Below are 9,951 nucleotides of genomic sequence, written 5' to 3' on the forward strand. Positions count from 1 at the left end.
GCTGGGGAAGGCAATGACTGCCCCTGACCATTCAGAATATTTTGCTCTATGTTCCTGTGTGTGGGGGGGGTGGTGGGCGGAGGAGGTAGTGCAGAGAAGAGCAGAATGAATGGGGGTAGAGTTCTTATCAGATATAAACTCTGCGTGGTACAGTTCTTGTCACCCTGCCTGGACCTGGCTGACACTCGGTGTATGTAAGAGTGTATACAGAACTCTTGTTAGGGGTGTTTTATGAGACAGTAACTCATACACCCATGTACACTCTGATACAGCAAAAATATCACACACCCCACATATAACTTCCGTATTTAAACCACACACAGCACATGGAGGTATATACACGCATCCCTCCTGTACTACGTTTTCATACAACCCACCTGTATCACAATCCTCTCCTCCAACACCAAACGCTGCAGATGAGATATGTATATAGACACACACACTATATATATAGGACACACACACACACACACACTATATATATATATCTCCTCAAATCTCGCACACACCTAACTTCAGCCATCTCTAAATACCTCTAAAAGAACCAGTCACGTTTCATACACAACACACTTGTAACACATTCTTGAGTAATGCCAGACCCGCTTTGTACAAACCACAGTAAACCACAGTCTCACTAACCCATGTCACGGTTGCCAGAGAAAATATGGGCTATCCAGTTCAATTTGAATTCCAGATAAACAACAAGTAATTTTTCAGTATCAGTATGTCCCAAATATTGTATGGGCCATACTTACACTAAAACTAAGTCAGGCCAAATACTGCATGGGAATACTTACACTAAAAAATTATTCTGGGTTTATCTGAAACTGAAATTTAACTGGGTGCCCTGTATTTTTCTTCGCTTAGTCTGGCAACCCTTATATACTTACCACCAGCTCAGGTATTATATATTTATTGTATTTTTGTTTAGTGTGTGTCTTCCTCTACCAGAATGTGCAGCGTTACCAGAGACTACAACAATGCAAGAGTGCCGGATACACAGGAGTAGCTGCTTACTGAATCTTGGTGAATGAATGAATGAACACACACCATAAATACAAGCCACACCATGTAATGAGGAAAAGTTACATGTCCCAGAATTCCTGACTTGTGAACAGAAACCATGCACACAAAGGCCACAGACACAGATAAGACACATCTCCACCGTGCTCCCCACGCCAACCCCACACTTACCACAGACTTAACTGATACACATCACTCACTCTGCCCACATACTCACGGTCACCACCGAGGCCTACATTACCAACAAGACAGTGACAGAGTAAGTACTGATTTGAATTAAATACTGGAGTATCCACTGGGAACCACACTCTCAACTGTGTGTATTCACTGCACCTGACATGTGCCAGACACTCGGTAAGTATTTGTGGACAGAGGACTGATGAACCCACCCTGAGCCTTTCATTCCTCCCTCAGGAATCTCGAAGTCACAAGAGGATCCCCCTCAGGTTGGATCCACTGTGGTGGCCCAAGGCTGCAGCCCAGGGGCAGGGGAGGTCTCCTCTGCCTCTACATACTTCTCCTGTGCTTCTTCTCCGCGCAAGCTCATCTACGCTGGTAAGGGCGCAGGGCTCCTCAGGTGAGGGGGTGCTTGGCTGTGAGGCAGGAGGCACACAGATCCCAGTGAGGCTGAGAGGAAACCCAGGGTCATCAGAGGTGATGAGGGCTCTGTGGAGGAGCCTGGGCAGGATGGCTGAGCTGTTACGAGGGCGTGGATCCCAGCTGAGTCTGGGACGGGGGTGTGTGAATCCTGGTACTACCATGGTGGCGAAGTCAAGGAGCAGGGGCCGGAAAGGTCTGGGCTTGAGGTGGAGGGAAGAGGGACCAGATTAAGCATCTTCAGAGGAAAATGTAGGCTTTGTCTTTGCCTTTGCTTCCAGAGAAGGACAGAGTTCTACATCATAGATCTCCAGCCTGAGAGCAGACCATCCAGCTCAGGTCCACACAGCTCACACATACATCCGCCCTCCAGGCACAGCCCTTCTCAGTGCACACAGAAACCCCAAGCACCACAGCCCCATTCCACAAGTAATGCACCACACTCCTCGTCGTACACGCATCCACCCGCGTCGCTCACATACCACAGCCCTCACCATACTCCACACCCCTGTATACAGACACCGCTCCAGTATCCCCCCACACGCACATGAAAAGCCCACAGATGACACCAGATACACCGCTCCGTCCTACGGCCAACAGACACCAAGCTCACGACATAGCTACGTCATGCAAATGTCCCTCTCTCGTCTACCACACCTGCTCCCTCAGCTTCTGGCACGGCCCATGCATGTTATTATGTTTTTAATTTCCTTTTTCAGGAATCCGGAGATCACATCGAGACACTGCCCAGCCTAAAGCACCCCTAGCCCAGGTTCAGGAAAAAGGGGAGACTGCTCCCCCATCACACTGTGTCTCCTCCTCACCCTCTTCACCCTGTAAGCACTATCTGCACCCAGACAAAGAGGAAAGGGGCATGAAAATATACTACATGCAGGTACAAGTGAACAAGGGTGTAGCTGTCTCCTGGAAGACAAAGAAACCCTTGGAGTTGCCTGAAAAGCAGCTGACGATAGAAGAAGTGACCCTTCCTGAGGATGCGTGCACAGTAGGCACTTACCCCTCTGATGTGTTCACCGAAAGCCTCCTGTCTGACAGTGAGCCCACTGGGGAGGAGAAAGAGTATGAGGAAAGGGCAGAGCCAGGCAGCCCATCAGGGTCACCTGCAGTCCAGGAGACACCCAGGGCCAAGACACCGGCCTGGATGGTGACCATGGAGACCGGCTTCAGGTGCATGGCCTGCTGCCGGGTCTTCCACACCTCGGAGATCCTCCAGCAGCACGTGAAGGGTGGCGTCCTGGAGGGCTTCGGCTGCCGTTTCTTTCATCTCAACATCGCCCAGTGGATGGCCAATGTGGAATTCGAGAGCACCCCTGAGGAAGAGGGCAGTGTGGAACCCGAGACCACCTCTGAGGACGAGGAGGACGAGGAAGAGAAGCTAGAAGGCCCCAGCCCGAAGAGACCCCGCAGGCAGGGTCTTTTCTCTCTTTTGAGTTCCACACAGCAACTGAGATTCATGGGACAGAAGATCCTGGAGACGGTGTGGCCTTGGAAGAGGTAAGGCTTGAGGCTGGCACTCTTCTGAGCCTATGTCACGAGGGCCCAGAGGAGTCTAAGGGAAGGGGCCGCACACATGTGCTGGTTTACCTAATGGCTCTGCAGTTGCATCAACTTGGGACACACCCAGCACTTCCAAAGGAATTGAGCTCTGTTGACTTCAACAAGAATGTGGAGCCTTTTCCTAGGAGTTTTCTCAGGGTCTGCACGATGGACCTCAACTCTTAGAGGACGTACCACCAGCAGCTCCTTGTCGGCAGAGAGAGCCAGGAGTGGTCTGAAGAGAGGACAGGGGCCCTTGCAGGACCGGAACTTTGAGGTCTGAGAGCCTTGGGCCTGAGCTGAGATCTCACCCGGACCACTGGACCTAGCCTTCTGTGACAAAGGGGAATATGAAAGAGAGTCACGTGGAAATGAGGTTCCCCGAGATATGGAAGTGTTCCAGAACCTTCGTTGCGTGGTAGTTGATCTGGAGCCAAGCTCACTGTGGTGTGTGTGGCTCTGAGCATTAAGGCAACGCTGGAGGGTAACCCTGACCAGCAGAGTTTGGAGTGCTTCTTGTCTCTTCCTGTTCTACCTCAGTTGTTTTATCCCTTCCAGGGAGAAGAAAGGACCCTCGGGAGAGTAGCAGACAGAATGCCATGGTCTGAAGGAGGATGAAGGGACCGGCACTCAGTCTAACATCATATGACAATAGGAACGTCCTATGCAATAAAGGGCATTTTCCAAACCTTTCCTGGATGTTTTAGTTAATTACATTTTTCTATCTATGCATCTATCTATCAGTCATCTACATCTGTATCTTTCAAGGTTTGTGAACAAGCTTTCACATAAGCACTAGAGACGTCCGCCAGCATTTTCCAGAAGGAGGCCTGGAAATTGCTGGGGACTTCTCACAAATAGGGAATGGCCACAACCCCTGCCACACAGACTATGCGCGTGGCCCTCCTGACTTACTCCCACTCTCTCTCTGAATTTCCCAAGGTCTGAGATGAGGGTGCTGGCTGGAGGCAATGATCGCGGGCAGGCTGAATCTTCTCCAGATTCTGATTCTCTTCCTGGGCCTATCGTCCTCAAGCACAGTCTCCATGTCCCTGGTCACACTGATCTCTCTCCTTCAGTCCTTCCCTCCCTCCCTCTCCTGCCTCCCAGTGCAAAGAATACTTTTTTACATTTGAGACGAGATTTATTGTTTGTGCACAGAATTCTCACCTGTTCTACTGTGGCCTCTGTTTTGAACATTCCAAAGCTGAGAATTCTCTTTTTTTCTCCCTCATTTCTGCTGAGTCTTTACCTTCCTAATGCAGTGAACTCAGAGTGCCTAGCTGACTGGAGGGGGAAAAAAATCCAGGCAGCAAAGAGAAATAATAAAAAAAGTATCAGTTAATTTTTCATAGTGTTATCCAACTATATATTTTTAAAATTTTGGATTAATATTAGGAATATACTCTTTATAAAAAACTGAATTATTGGGCTTCCCTGGTGGAGCAGTCGTTAAGAATATGCCTGCGAATGCAGGGGACATGGGTTCGAGCCCTGTTCTGGGAAGATCCCACGTGCCACGGAGTAACTAAGCCCGCGCACCACAACTACTGAGCCTGCGCTCTAGAGCCCGTGTGTCACAACTACTGAGCCCACGTGCCACAACTACGGAAGCCTGCGTGCCTAGAGCCCGTGCTCCGCAACAAGAGAAGCCACTGCAATGAGAAGCCCGTGCACCACAGCCAAGAGGAGCCCCCGCTCACTGCAACTAGAGAACACCCGCTAGCAGCAACAAAGACCCAATGCAGACCCAAATAAATTAATTAATTTTTAAAAATTGAATTATTTTCAAGGGGACAATGTATAAAAGTACAATAAAAGTCCCCCTTCATAACCCCCCAACCCCACTCTCAAGATGGAATAGATATGCTGTGATACAATTTATAGTCGTAGTACTATTACTCCTCCCACCGCAGCCAAAATCCTCTGAGCCCGGTGCAGCAGCTTCCTTTCACAATGCTAGGACCGGCCACAAAACAGATGATAATCCCTTTGGACATTTCAAGGAGCAGCACCAAGGGAACAGTACCTGGGAAATGCCACTGACAGCTCAGAATATCCATGGCATTTCTAGGGCCTCGGCACTGCTCTTGCTCTGGGAATGAAGGTCCAAAAAGCACGTCAGAGAATGTTCGTAATTGTAAACAAGCTCCACCTTTGAAACACAATCTAGATAGAACCAAATATACAAGCCTGCACAATGGATGAAGCCAACGTCTTCTCCATGATTGCCCTTCTGACAACTTTGTTGTCTCCTCAACCATAAAAGGTGAACTTCAAACTCACGACCTTGCCTTGTCACCAGAAACATCCAAGCTTGGATCACTCTTTCTAAGAGCAGATATTTGCTCTGTGAACTATTAGAGACTTGTCACATACACAGAAGTAGAACAGGATTATTTCTATCTACCTGGGGACCTGGAGTCTTTCACATTGCTCCTGTTAAAACTCTCAGAACACCAAAACTTTACCTACAAAGGGTTCAAGCTATGACACTCCCAATTTTCACAAACCTCCTCATCTCTTGTGAGTCACATGCAGCCAATTCCAGGAATTGGAAACATGGTTGTGAGGATGAAACTGACTTTGGGGCTCCCCTTGGATATGGTCTTCCAGACTTACCAAAAGGCCATTAAGAGGACGGTTTACCCCACCTCAGGGAAACCCGAGGCAGTACTTGCAGTCAAGGGCTGGCCATGGCTTCTGAGCTACATCCTGAAAGAATTTCATACTGTACCTGGATCTGCTGAAGCCATTTCTGACTGTCCGAGAGCCAGCATGTACCGCTCCTCAACTGCCTCCATTGTGGATCATCAGTAGGGCTGTCAGATTTACTAAATAAAAATACAGGATACCCAGTTAAACTTGAACTTCACATGAATAGTAAGTCATCACTTTTAGTATAAGTAGATCCTATGTACTATTTGGGGCATACTTATCTTCAAAATATACTCGTTGTTTTTCTGACATTCATATTTAACGGAACAGCCTATATTTTATCTGTCAACCCTACTCATCAGAAATGATGGAGTCTTATAGAGATCCAAGAGATGCCTCAGAGCATCCTCAGCTTTTATTTCTATGTCCTGGACAGTGAGCACGAGCTTCCCACTCACATTAATTGGCTATAATGGAGTATATTCTCCATTTTAGAGCCTTTTGTACTTGTCATTGTTATCATCTTCCTTATTTTAAAGAGAGGTTTATTTTTTTCCAAACTTAATAGCTCATCCAAAAGTATTTGGAAGTTCATTTGACAAGGGAAAAACAACATGATTCTGAAAAGTGAAGGAAACCGCCTGGTGTTTAGTCAAGAAGTAGTAGGGAGATTGAAAAAGCCAAACTTAATAAGCAAATCTCTCCAAGGGTATTTTCAGAGCTTGATACCCTCCCACACCCTGAAAATATTATTACATCAAGAAGGTAGAACCTGCTAACCAAATGTAAGGCTCCCATATGATTCTATCAAACTGAGGATGCTTCTTTACTAAGCAGTGAGCACACTTGCTGCCCCAGGGACCTTGGCAGTTGCAATACAGAGCTCTTCCCTTTGGGATGGAAACAGCAAGTTTTCCTGTGGTCTACACGCTGGCCCCCAAAATACTACACTCCCAATACTTGTCAACTTTAAGTATTTTTCTACATATCTCCATTTTTCTGTTACTATTTGGACTACATCCTAGCCTGGACATTACATAAATTGCATTCAAGAAGCTATTTTTAAAAGTTGGTAGGAAATCTTAAACATATAGCTTACAGTCCCTGGCTTACTTTCATCCAGGTGCATAAGGGTTTTCAAAAGTAGTCAGGTTAGTTACCCCGTATCACAGCCCCACGCTTTTGTCAGAGATACAAAAATGTAACATGGTATTTAAGGTTTTAGTGGCCAAATCATCAAGCCTCCCAGACAGAGGCAATAGAGCAAAATGATTACAGAGGCATGGATTTTGATTTGCTCCAGTGTCTTGGGCAAGTCACTTGGCCTCTGTATTTATTTGTACTTATCTGCCCTTTTCTGTCCCTTGGGAGTTATAAATGTACCTGGTCCATGGGTATGTTGTACAAATTATCTGTAAAGTAGTTAGAAGAAACCTATACAGAGTAAGCACTCCACAGACATTGGCTATTAGCTACTGGAAATATTTCTCCATGAAACAGATTACTTTATCAGTGGATGACTCGGTGGGAGACAGTGAATCACAGAATCACAGCATGTTGAAAGTGACCTAGTTCACACTCTTATGTGAAAAAAAGAAAAGTGTGCATGCGTAGAAAATGTCTGAAAGTTTACATAACGAGTAGTTCATCATGTTAACTTTGAGGATTAGAATAAATCAGGAAAGGAGGAAAGAAAAACTTGAGTGTCATTCAATTTCTACATCATTTGTGTTTCTATACTGAGACTCTGAATGCACGGGAAGTGCAATTTTTTTTAACGTGGCGGGATAAAGGTTTTCAAGTTCTCCTGATACATCCGTATTATTATTTCAGAATTGCTGGCATTTCTTGCCATCTTCGGATCTACACCCATTTGAGTCAGGGGGCCATTCTGGACGGAGGAGATAATAGAGCAGAAGTGAAGTGAGAGAAAAGGAGAGAAAAGATTTTCTCTTTTCTCTTCAAAGAGGAAAGGTCTTTGGAATGGGAACAACTCACAACCAAACTTTGGGGAAAGGATGTGATGGAAAACGAGACAAACATCCTACCCCTGTGATGAGAAGGATTCCCTGGGCTGGATGGAGCGAGGTCACAGGTGGCTGGACAAGGAAACCAACTAGGGAGAAACACACACAAGTGCAGAGCAAACACCCCGAGGCCACTCAGCCTGTCTCCATGCAAACATGTGTCCAGCAGCCAGCCCTTCACCTGTGGCTCCCCAGCAAGACAGGTACCTCGGGGGTGCCAACTCATTCTGAGTCCATTATGCCTGGTCATTCATAAACCGCTGTCTAACTTGTGAGGAATAAACTCTCAATGTTTATGAGGAAATTGGGGAAGGAGATTGGAAGGTTACTTAAATGGAAAAAAAAAAAAAGAGTTCAGGAAGGCAGGATGGTAGAGAGAAAAGAAAAGGACCTTAAAAGATGGAAAGGATTTGCCAAAGAAGAGAAAGAAAAAGAAATGATTCCGAATGGGTTAACCTGCACCTAGGAAGCTAAGGAAGATTATTGATGTGTGAAGACTATGGAATAAAGTGAATAAAATTTATCAGAAGTTGCTGAGACTATGGTAAGAAGCATGATTATCAAATTATGAATTGGCTGCAATGGCATTCTAGGGGGACACTAGGAAGGGGAAACAAATGTTCATGAGATGACAGTGGCAGGTGGAAAGTTGTTTCAGGGGAAGATCAGTCATGCAGAGTGTGTATCAGAGGAGGGCAAGTGTGAGCAAGCAAGGAAATACTAAGTGTATACGGTTCCTTCACTGAGTGCACCCAGCCCCGTGGTCAGCCTTGAGAACAAGCAGGACTTCAGGTACTGGAGCTACATTTCAGTCATCAAGACTTGAGAAGACACCCTTAACTCAGGTCTTCTCTTCAAACTCCATCTTTCCTTCTTGACCTTCATTTGGCCTCTTCCTTTACCCACAAGCTGTGGACTAAGGCCACAAGAGCAAGATGGGTCACTAGTGTCCTCCATCCCCTAGCGACTGTGCTTCACATCAGTGGAGTACCGAAGGCAATAACCAAGTAACAGACACAAGAGTGTATGAAGACGAAGAGATTCTGATAAGGCTTTCTGTGACAGTGTGGGCCGAGTCGGCTGTATATGCCTGCTATCACCTGAAGGATGAGCAGCCTTAGGGGAGAAGTGCTCAGAAGGCAGAGCCTGGCTCTCTAGAGGCTCTGCGTCCTCACAGCCCACTCCAAGACCTCAGTTGCAGCTTCGGCCCCCAATCTCTCTCCCTCTGCCTACTCACAGTTTTTGAAGTCTTCTTTCCTCCACATTTCTCTTGAGAGGTGGGGGAGGAAGATGAGGTTCAGGCCAGCTCAGACTCCCCTGGGATCCCAGCAGGATGCCTATCATGAACCTCCCACCTTCTAGGAAGCTCCTAAGATCTCCACACTTGGGGGAGGTTTCATTTCATCTGTGCTTCAAATTGCTGGCTGGAGATGGCCTGTTGGAAGGTGGCTAAAAGCAAGTAGGAATCTTCGGGCAGCCTGGCCCTTCTCGACTGTCAGACATCTTCAGGGATATTCTAGGAAACGTTGTTTGTTCTAGAGAAGGGAGGGAAACAATCCAATTGTCCAATAATGCTTGAATGGAAAATAAATGATGCTATACGCATGTGATGAAATAATATCAAACAGTCAAAAATCAAAGACCTAGATCTATATGGACTGATGTGGATAAACCTTGAAAAGATAATATTGATTGAAAGAAAATAAGATAAAGAATCTTAGATTATGATAACAGGTATGTAAGTATTTAAATATTTAAATCAATTCAACATATTGCTTCTATATATAGAGATGCAAGAAAATAAACTTTATCCAAAGAACACATTATTTACATTTAATATGTTCATTTATCTAGGAAACCCAAAAGAACCCACAGATAAACTAGCAGGAACTAAGAAGACGGTTCAACAAGGCACACACATACAAGATCAATACATTTTAAAAATCAATCAGGCTCCTCTACACTGGCGATAATAAATTAGAAACTGTAAAAGAAAATAAGAAAAAAAGAAGATCTAAAAAGAGTCACAAGAGCCATATAAATTATTTAGAGCTAAGCATACGTAAAAGTAAATATAACTAACAAACTG

The sequence above is a fragment of the Mesoplodon mirus genome, assembly GCF_964341445.2.
Source record: "Mesoplodon mirus genome assembly, contig: HAP1_SCAFFOLD_791, whole genome shotgun sequence".
Lineage (NCBI taxonomy): Eukaryota > Metazoa > Chordata > Mammalia > Artiodactyla > Ziphiidae > Mesoplodon > Mesoplodon mirus.